The sequence below is a fragment of the Artemia sp. Qi Xiang Cuo genome, chromosome 16 (genome assembly GCF_049724085.1).
Source record: "Artemia sp. Qi Xiang Cuo chromosome 16, ASM4972408v1, whole genome shotgun sequence".
Taxonomy (NCBI): Eukaryota; Metazoa; Arthropoda; class Branchiopoda; order Anostraca; family Artemiidae; genus Artemia; species Artemia sp. Qi Xiang Cuo.
The window spans coordinates 46,971,280-46,982,268 of record NC_142809.1 but is presented as its reverse complement, the minus strand read 5'-3'; the positions used below and the strand labels follow the sequence as shown (position 1 = coordinate 46,982,268).

General features: G+C 38.0%; 1 pseudogene; it reads left to right on the top strand.

The window, feature by feature from the left end:
• Nucleotides 1-7,658: 7,658 nt before the first annotated feature.
• LOC148942981 (small subunit ribosomal RNA) lies at nt 7,659-9,463 on the top strand (annotated as a pseudogene).
• Nucleotides 9,464-10,989: the final 1,526 nt, after the last annotated feature.

The following is a 10,989-nucleotide window of genomic DNA, read 5'->3' as shown; positions in this document are numbered from 1 at the left end:
TTCAGATAGTAGATTAATAAATTATTTGTCAATACGAAGTTTGAGTGTGGCTTTTCTAAGTAGTGGTTTTGAAGTGCTTAGAACGCAATATAAGTTTCTATTTTCATGTAATTTCTTCATTGTCATGATGGCAACTAGTAGCCTTTTTTACTGTTAACCGGAAGATACAATAAAGATTGCAAATTATTCAGTGTAATTTAAATTTACCCACATCTTTACTAGAATACTCATATTTCATTTATTTCTTGCAGAACACATTGGAACTGCTTGTTCCTGTTTGTGTTGATTAGCAGTTTACAACTGAAAGGATGGAGGAAGAATACCGAGGAAGAATGGATATTCCCTGGATGTGAAGATAAAATATTTATTTTAAAAAATGACTATTACAAGCTCCGAAAGGCTGAATTCGCATTTCGGGTTCATATAATAAAAAAATATATAAAAATAGCACAACGACAAAAAAACTGTCTAAACAATGCCAAAAACAACAATATCAGAAAGGCAAATCCATTCATAAGTCTAAAAAAAGTGCAAAATGGAAGAAAGTTAAAAAGGCAAAACTAAAGCAAAACCAAAAAAAAAGATTGAGATAAAAAATCTTGATTGAGATAAAAAAAAAGATGAAGACTTCATAAAGTTCGGAGAAAACTGAAGTGAGTACCATGGGGCAAATGTTGTCGAAAGTCAGACTGGTGCATTTTTTTTTGTATAAAACCTTGTTTCCAGCAACTTGGGAATTTACCAAATTTTGTGATGTGGTTGGATATATTTGATAAAGCCTCAGTATTTTTTTCTGAAAAGGCTTTAATTAAGTCAACTGGGATGTCCAAGGGACATATGCTTGATTTTCTAAGCTTTGGGATTTTATTTATAACATCAGAGGGAGAATAAAGGGGAAGGAACTATTGGAAGGGGGAATAATTGGTCTTGAGCCAGCGAAAGGGGGGAGACTTTGAACGAGGGAAGAAAGGTACAAGTTCAAATCGTTGGCAATCTTATAGGGGGTTCAGGGAGATGAAAATTATCTTTGCCAGGATTTTTTCCGCATATTTCTCTTATTTTTCTGTCCCATTGCTTGGGCTTGTTAGAATATAGATCTTTGACTTGAGTATTATTATAATTAGAAGCTGCCTTTCATAAATTTTTCTTTAGAAACTTCCTTAGACTATTAGCCTAAGTAATACGACCTGCCTTGAATTTTTTTTTTATATAAGTTTTTTTTTAAAGACTCAGTAATATAAATCTTATCTGTGGAACACGTTTTAAATTTTTCCTCTGCGAAATGGGATTCATGATTACTCCTCAATAACTTTTGGAGGGACGAAGCCACAAGTCAACGTCATTTGTTTGATGCACAGTGGACCAATTTTCAGTAGTACTCCATGAGCCAAAATTGAAAAGTCCCGAGTCAATAAGAGGTCTATACGTGGTTGCAGTTATAGAAAACGACTGTTTAACTTTAGCCAGCGGAGATAAGAGAAGGCAAAAGTATTTACTACTCCCTAGACAGATCAGAGTGGAGACGGGTTTGTAAAACTTCGAACGATTAGTGATTAAATCAAGAGTAGTGTTACCTTTTGTAGTTGGGACCTTCACGACATGTTTTAAATTAAAAGCATCAAACAGTTTGTGATAATGATATGTAAGTAAGGGGCGACCCGGCTCAATGGTAACCGAAACTAAAATACGGAATTTTGATAAAAATAGATACATCAAAAGAATAAGATTTTAATGCTGATTTCCAATATAAAAATTTCATCAAGTTTAGTCTTACGCGTCAAAAGTTACGAGCCTGAGAAAATTTGGATGATTTAAGAAAAAAGGGGTGAAGATCCACTAAAAGTTAATGGAAATCACACAATCATACTCAACGTATCAGAGTACCCAACTGTAGAGGTTTCAAGCACCTATCTACAAAAAGGTGGAATTTTGCATTTTTTACCAGAAGCAAGATCATGGATACGTGTTTATTTATTTCAAGGGGTGATCGATTCGTCCCAGTAGTCCTAGAATATCGTGGGAGGATCATTGGAACGGAAATTAAAAGTTCTAGTGCCCTTTTTAAGTGAATGGAGGGAAACAAGGCCCCCTCCCACGCTCATTTTTTCCCAAAGTCACCCGATAAAAATTTTGAGGTAGCCATTTTGTTGAGCATGGTCAAAAATATGATAACAATGTCTTTTGGCATGACTTAATCCCTCGAAGTTCCCGTCAGGAGGAATGAAGTTCTCTGAACTTTACCCATTGTTAACATCTAGTATTGGTTATTGGAAAGTATACAGACGTTTTCAGGGGGATCTTTTCTGGGAGGGGGTTATATGGGAGGATCTTTCCATAAAGGAAGTTTTCATGGGGGAGGTAAATTACTAAGAAGGGGGCGCCGAATATCCCAGCATTATTAAAAAAAAAATATCAGAAATTAAATATAAAAAACAAGTTTTTCAACTGGAAGTAAGGAGCAACATCAAAACATAACGAACAGAAAATATTACGTAAGTGATTGGGTTCACCTCCTAGTCAATACCTCGCTCTTTAAGCCAAAGATTTTTGAAAAATAAGGTTCAATACAGCTCTCTGGGGCTATAATGAAAAAAAGTTTGAGGTGGCTCGGGAACGTTGTGCGAATGATAAAATAAAAGTTTGAAACAGGGATAAAATCCTTTTTAATACAGTATATAGAAATTCACAGAAAATACCATATATTTCGGTAACATATACAGTGACCGACACTGTATATGTGACCAAAATATCTGGTATTTTTTCTGAATTTCTGTACTCTGTCAATTAAAAAAGATTTTCTCCCTATTTTGAACTTTTATTTCATCGTCAAAGAAAGGCAGTGTGGTCTCCGAAATTATCTACGTTGTGCGGATGATGGATGACAGATTTTTCTTTTCAGCCAACGACCTGAATTATTTCTATGGTGATGGATACGTTTCTCCTAAGGTAGAAGACCATTTATTAAATAATATGTTTAATGCAGTCACATCTTGGTCTCTAGGAGTAGTCTTGAGATCAATCCTAATTGAAGAAGAATCATTTCAATTTGGTCTACTGTGGTGACGCAAAATAGAAAGAGCCGCTTATTATAAAGGCTTAATAGCCTCGACTTTTGGGTATTTCAGAACTACTATCATGACTGTAGGATTGATTATATGTGTTTTTAAATATTGGAATTATAGGAAACATCAAATCCTCGGAGGGATGGACGTATAAACCACTGTCTGGACGAAACCATAATCACTCGCAAAAAAATTGAATAATCTGAAAGAAAATAAAAAAAAAAATTATGAAAAATAATGGAGCGAAATTCTCTGCAATTTCAGTAATAATATTTTTGATTGTAATTTAATTGGTATTTTGAGTGTCTTGCTTTTGGGAAAAAAAGCTGTACCAAATTTTAGTTTTACTTTGTGATAAATTTACTTAGAAAAAAAATTGTTCTGTTTATTGTTATATTACTATATTGGGTCTTAAAGTAACTTTTTAAATATTATCCAAAATGTATTGTACAGATAATTGTTGTTTCTAAGTTGATGACAATTTTTAAGTCTTTTTAATAATAAATGCTAACTTTAATGTGTAAACAATATAAATATAATTAAAAGCCAAGCAGAAACAAAATGTTTTTATTTAAGCGGCACTTTGTGTTTAGAAAACAATTGAGAAAAAATTTTAGCCTCTTAATTAAAAAGAACTATTTGTATATTAATAGTGTGTAATTTTTTTTCTTTTTTATACAACCGTTAATGCTTTATTTGTATACAGATAGTTAAATTTTTTCTTTAGATCACAGACTTAGTTCTTTTTTCAACCAATTGTAGGTTAATTTTTGTCAATATCAACCAAAGTCAGATGTACTTCAAACAAATTTTTTTGGTTCATGTGTTATGTCATTATAAACAAATTTCTGATGCATTGATATACAGTTACTTGGTCCACAATCAGCGTCAACAGAATCCAGTATTTAGTGAAAATTTATTACTAATTTATTGACTGAATAGTGAAGTTAAATCAGAAATGTTCAATGTTTGTGATGTATAAGCAAATAGCTAACAGCCTAAATGGCATCCATTAAGTTAAATGAAACTCAGAGAGGAAAGAAAATAACAAAATGAAAAATAAAATAAAAAAGGTGAAAAGCGAGAATTTTGTCACCCAATGGCAAACCTTGAAGAAGAAGAAATTAGTAAATATTTTGACAAGGGCCTCCGGCGATTCGTCCTCAGTGCTAAACAAAACAGAAAAAAGAAAGAAAAAGAAACCAACGAAAATCGAACCTTTCGAAGTTTACTTGACAACGAAAGAAAAACTGTCGTTTAAGTCGTTGTCAAGTAAACTTCTAATATGTATAATTTATCCAAGGCAGTCCTTACCACGGATGATAAATGGTAAATCAGCTACATCACCCAGATAAATTAAGTATTGATGCGAGTTAAATTTAAACTCATTTAATCAAATAGTTTTTAATATAACTTTATTTGTATTTCAAGCAAAAACACTAATATGATGCTTAAACCACTGTGGATCAAACTAAAACAGAGGATGCACATAAGAATGAGGGTGAGAAGAGAAATTTATAGTCTTAAAGGCAAAAAGAAATAAAGAGAAGAGAATAACAAGGACAAATTCCAAAAATTGATGTCCTGGGAAGAAAGGACATGGCAAATATTTGGCCATAAACATGGCCCTAAAGAAACCCATTGAGGGTATATGCACAGAATGACCCAAAATGATGCCAATAAACCATGTATAATATTAAAAAAATGGTTGTTTAAAAAGTGAAATATTTAGAGTTTGGATAACTCTTCTCAAGGAGGGAAGTATTGTGGTGACGGTTTCTAATTAAGTCAAATTTGGGATTTTAGTAAAAACATTAAGACGCAAATACAAGTTTTAAAATGCCACTTTTTATTAAGATAAAGGAACACACTCTAGATTGTGTAAGCTTGAAAGAAACTTGCTCAATAAGCAATTTCCTGGCTAAGTATGTCAAATAGCCAGATAGATGCAGTTGGTTTTTCATATATATATATATTCAGATTTCTTTGACTGAGGGACAACTCTTTGACTTGCAGAGCGAACCTCTGTCCGTTTGTTTTCTTATTAGAAATAGCTTGGAAAATTGTTAGATCATTGTAAGTTTTCAAATATCTTATTGTATTGTAGATTTCTTATACTTGTTGACTCCCTGAGACAACCAGTCCAAGCGGCTTATATATTATCAGACCTGTACCATTGTGTATTACCTGAATAAAAGAATTGTGTTATAGCCAACCTCTTTACGATCTCAATTTAGTCCCTCAAATATTCACAGCTGGCACGCCCCATTAGTAAGGTCATAGCCTAAGGCACGCTACCAAAGTTTAATTACCTTAGGACCATAAATATCTCTCCTATAAAGGGAGTGATAAAGGCATCAACTACAACCTCACTCTACAACCTTAAAACCACTTTACCAGACAACGTTCGCACAAACTTATGAAGTTGATTGTTAGAAGAATGGAAAGGCTGAGATGTTTAAAATTGGTTTGTAATTGTTTTGTTTTTTAGTATTAATAAATGGATTGATTGATTGATTTAGTATCCAATTGTTTGCAATTGAAAAATGAAAAACGACCAAAAATTAGAGAGATCACCTTCGGACAACTGTGGTTCCTTATTATAAGTGACAAAACCAGAGTATAATTTTCCAGAAGAATCCAGAAGCGAGAACAAATAAGTCAAGCTAGAAGAATTGAACCTTGTCAATATCAATCAAACATCAGAAAAAGAATCCGGTTTACGACGCTTCACAATTGAAAATATTATGGATGAACCAAGAACTTTTGGTTTAGAAAAATTTGAAAATTCTACTAACAGTTGCAGGAGTTAAGTGTTCAAGACATAGATATATCCCTAGAATTGGGAAAGCGGGAGACAATACCGTTTAACTCTAAAAAAATTGAAAGCAAACCAAAGCAGCTATTGTAAGAGAAACAGAAATGGAGTCGTTTAAAGAATAAACAATCAAGTAGGTCGTTAGATAGGACTAAGACCCCAATTCTGAGCTAGTGGATTTGGGTTAGCGATGGAAGCAGTGGACATGGAGCCCCATTGGAAAATGTGTGTGTGTTCAACCATTCAGGCTGGTGGACTGAGACCCCTATTCTGGAAATGTCCTAATTTTGTTAAAAAATTAATTAAAAATTTGCATCCTGAACCCCTGCCGATAATCCACAGACCTTATATGAGGGGGTCACTATAGAAAAGAAAAATTGAGCGTGATTGATGGAAACGGTGGACATGGTCTAGGCGAGATCCATGTCAAAATGAATCTATTGTTGGGTATTGGTATAGCACATGATAGCATCGCACTTGAGCCACGGTCTTACCATTCACGGCCTTAAGCAACCGTCCACCTGTTATAGCTCTACCCAGTTGATGTGTGTGGAATTTGAAACCTCTAAAAAGGAAGGTGGACTACCATGCCAGTGAAGGCCCATGGAGAGAGAGAGCCTGTGTGCCTTTCATTTCTACTAGGGCCCGTGGGGTATGTTTTGGTCTGTTTGTTTTGACGTCTAATATAGATTGTTTTTTACATAGGTTGCCTTTAGAAAGTTTAATATATATTCTGTAGAGGCGATAGGTAATTGATTTCCAACTTTAAAGTGTTAAAAACAAATCTTGTAATATAAAATGAATTATAAAACTATTACTATTTGATTTCGTTGAGGTTTACCAACATAAGGAATGGTTTAGAGTCCCCCAAATTTTGAACAATTCAAAATTTTGTTAAATTTTGTTGTAATTAAAATTTGCAGTCTGAACCCCTGCCGATAATCCACAGACCTTATATGAGGGGGTCACTATAGAAAAGAAAAATTGAGCGTGATTAATGGAAGCAGTGGACATGGGCTACTGCAGGATCCATGTCAAAATGAATCTATTGTTGGGTATTGGTGTAGCACATGGTAGCATCGCTAGAGCAACGATACTACCATTCACGTCCATAAGCATCCGTGCACCTGTGTAGCTGTATCTAGTTGATGACAATTGAATTAAAATAGCGAGGATTGTGAACTGGGCTAGTATGCCAGGAGAGACAACACGTAAAAAGAGACTCTGTGAAAGTGGGGAAATTTATTTAGTTTCTTTTATACCTAGATCAATTGTTGTCACGGAAAGTCTTGATAAGATTAACCTCAAGGTTGATTGAATAACTCGCACCCTCCATGACCGTTCTCTTGTGGAAGTTTGTCCAGGACGAGTCTGTTTGAAATTGGCGAATGTTAGTTGGACCATCCAACTGCTACTGCTACCAGCGAGAGCCCTTTTGGCGATTGTTAGTGCAAGCATAGTGGTTTCGAATGCGCTAGGATTGCACGAGCAATGCTTTCCAATGGGTTAGCGTTTCAAAAACACTATAAACTGATGGTGGTTCAGAGTGATTTGGTTTTGAGCCACAGGGAATCACTATGATCCTAGCATCTGTTGAGCTAGACAAATCTTGGATATTGTGGAATCCTTGATTCGGTAATGATTTTGGTACCATTGGAGCCTTTGACTATGGGATTAAGGGGCCTTGAAAGGAGGATGGCAAAGGTGGCCGTACTCCTGGAGAGAAATCTCAATGGTTGACTGTGTTTCTAATGTGCCTGATGGTAACGTGAATGTGTTACCAGGTTGATCCTGCCAGTAGCATATGCTTGTCTCAATGATTAAGCCATGCATGTCTAAGTACAAGCACCCAGAGGGCGAAACCTCATATGTCTAAATAAATCAGAGATGGGTCATTAGATAGTCCAAGCTAAGACTGTTAGAACTGTTGTAATTCTAGAGCTCATCAATGCACAATCGAACCCACGACACGGACTGTGTTCTTTTATGAGATCAATACAAAGCTGGCTGCGGCTCGTCTCGTGGTGACTCGGACGAACTAGAGCCGAGCTCTCGGTCTCGCCGCGGCGCAGTGTTTGTATCATGTATGACTTCTTCCTGGTCGCGTGTTGGCGCTGCGCCTCCCCTGGGTGCCACGGGTAACGGGGAATCGGGGTTCGATTCTGGAGAGGGAGCCTAAGAAACGGCTACCACATCCAAGGAAGGCAGCAGGCGCGTAAATTACACACTCCCAGCACGGGGAGGTAGTGACGAAAAATAACGATGCAGGACCCATCCAAGGCCCTGTGATTGGAATGAGTACACTTTAAATCCTTTAACGACGATCCATTGGAGGGCAAGTCTGGTGTCAGCAGCCGCGGTAACTCCAGCTCCAATAGCGTATATTTAAGGTGCTGCGGGTATCAAGCTCTTTGGTTGTGCTTTGTCTCTGTCGTTTTGTTTCAACTCTATGTGGTCACTGCATCTATAGTACTATTACTTGGATCGTTAGGGTTGCTCTTAAAATGGTGTCCTGGGTGGACGATACGATTACTGCGAACAAATTAGAGTGCTTAAAGCAGGTGCACCCCCCCTGAATATCACAGCATTGAATTATGGAAGAGGGCCTCGGTCTTATTATGTGGTTGGTCATGAATTGAGGTAATGATTCCCAGAGACAGAAGGGGTCTTTCTTACTTCGACGCTCGAGGTGAAATTATTGAACCTTCGCAATTCGAACAATTGCGAAAGTTTTGGCCCCTGTTGTGGTAATGCTTCCATAGTTGCACTTTTTTTTGCGACTTCTAACATATACCGCAAGATTTCTCACAATCCACTATGCACAACCTAGAGACGCGTAAGGTAAGTTTCGGAATCATCTTGCCTATACCGGGACAAAACTTTTGGTTTTGACCATTTTACTTCGGTGAGAAAATATTTAAATGAATTGACTAGACGGAAGGGCACCACACGAAGGTGATACTTCGTAATAAATTTAAACCCCAAGTGACAACTCAACAGTAACATTCACGGTAAGTTGTTACCTAGTTATTTATCGTACGTGTGACAGTTTTTTTATGAGAAGTAAATGGCGTATGGGTTTTATCGAGGGTGCTTTGTGATTAAGATCCAGTACGAGACTCTATACTTCGCACTAGACGATGGATCATAGTGGTTGATCGCTCTTCTTAAACAAGTGGCGTCTAGCCATATGAGAGTGAGCAATAACAGGTCTGTGATGCCCTTAGATGTCCTGGGCCGCACGCGCACGGCACTGTAAGAATCAGAACGTCCTCCCTGTCTGAGAGGACCGGGTAACCACTGAACCTCTTCCGTGGTTGAGCGTGGGGACTGCACGGATCCCCATGAACCAGGAATCCCTAGTAGGCGCAAGTCATTAGCTTGCGTCAATTACGTCCCTGCAATTTGTACACACCGCCCGTCGCTACTAAAGATTGAATGATTTAGTGAGAACGTTGGACGACTCGCCAGGGCAGCTTCCGGGCCACTCGTGGTGTGATTGAAAGTTGTTCAAACTTGATCCTTTAGAGGAAGTAAAAGTCGTAACAAGGTTTCCGTAGGTGAACCTGCAGAAGGATCATTAGCGTTTGATAAACGAGAGGGAGACTCTTGGCCCCTGTGGTCATTTGTTTTGTCTAATCGTTGTTATTGATACACGTTCCCGCGTTTGGTGTTTGAGGTGCACAAGTAGGTTTTCCGCATGTGGAGGAGTACCCTTGTGCAGCATCAGTCATGGGGGCCATTCGTTGAACAAAAGGAGTGTTCAACGGAATCTTGAGGACAGGGGGCTTTGAGGCAGTTATTGTGGGGATAATTGCCTCAAAGTTTGGTTTGTTACTAATGGATAAATGGTGAGACTATTGACTGTGAGCACTACCTGAGCTGGCTCTGTAGTTGGGGCTCTAAGAGGAGTAGAGCATGCAAAGGCTGTTAAGGTAACAAGTCTCAATGGAATCGCTATGACGTCATGATGAGATGAATCAACACTGAGGTGAGTGTTGTTGCCAAAGCTGCATATTTGTGTGGGGGGCCACGAGATGATGTCTGGGTATTGTCTTGAGGTCTTGGTGTCTTTATTCATTACAAGGATGGAGGGTGTGCTTTTGGCAGCATCAAGATATTATATCTTGCTCTGTAGTGGGGGCTCTCTGAGGAAATGAGCATGCACAGCTGGTGATAAATCTTGAGTTGTAGTTGTGGGCCAAATTCATACCATCTGAAATAGTGGACATCGGATTACTAACACTGTGGTAGTTGCTGCCCAAGCAACATTTTGGTGGGGCCCGGGAAGCACTCTCTACTCTTCCTGAGGGCCCAAGTGGTGCGATACGAAGGGATTGGCTTGGTCAAAAGAGAGGCGCTTGAGTCCTCAGGTGAGCCAAAGTCTTGCACTGCGATTCCACTAATGTACCATCGATTTTGCAAGCAATAAGCCAACATGCTCTTGAACTCTCGATGTATATTTTCTACGTGTGAATTCGTAGTAAAAAATAGTCATTTGGGGACTAGAGTGGCTCTATGATTCCAAGATCATGGATTCCACTCCGCGAGACTAAAGGGAGTGAAGGTGAGCTTGCTCCAATATAGCTTGGCTTGAGGTGTGCAAGGGGGCAATTGCATTGGCCTTGTTTGAGGGAGAATTTGAAACAGTCAGGATCCTGCACCGGGCTAATTTCTCTAGTTTCACAACGTAAGACTAATAAATAGTAGATAATCGTTGGACAATGCAACATGATTGAAACCTGTCAATTCGATCTTTTTAACTAACGGTTATGTTAAAGCCTTTTATATTTTACTACGTCGTGATGATAGATTTAGGTTTACCGACACCTGTCGTGTTTACAACCACTACGAGGCTTCTTGCTACTATTTGTTGTTGATTACAACCTATAGAGAATGTAAGCGATCTCACAAATTTTGTGTCAACTGTTGATGTTGAGAGGATTTGGTGAGAGGTACTGGTCTCGTTATGCTGGTCTCATTTGCCTCTTTTGGCTGTGGGTTAGGGAATCCATGGTACAAAGAGTGCAAGTTATCTCATCAATTATACATGGCCCAGGGCTATGCCTCTTGTGGATCACCCTTTTACTTGTCACCCAACTGGGTAAT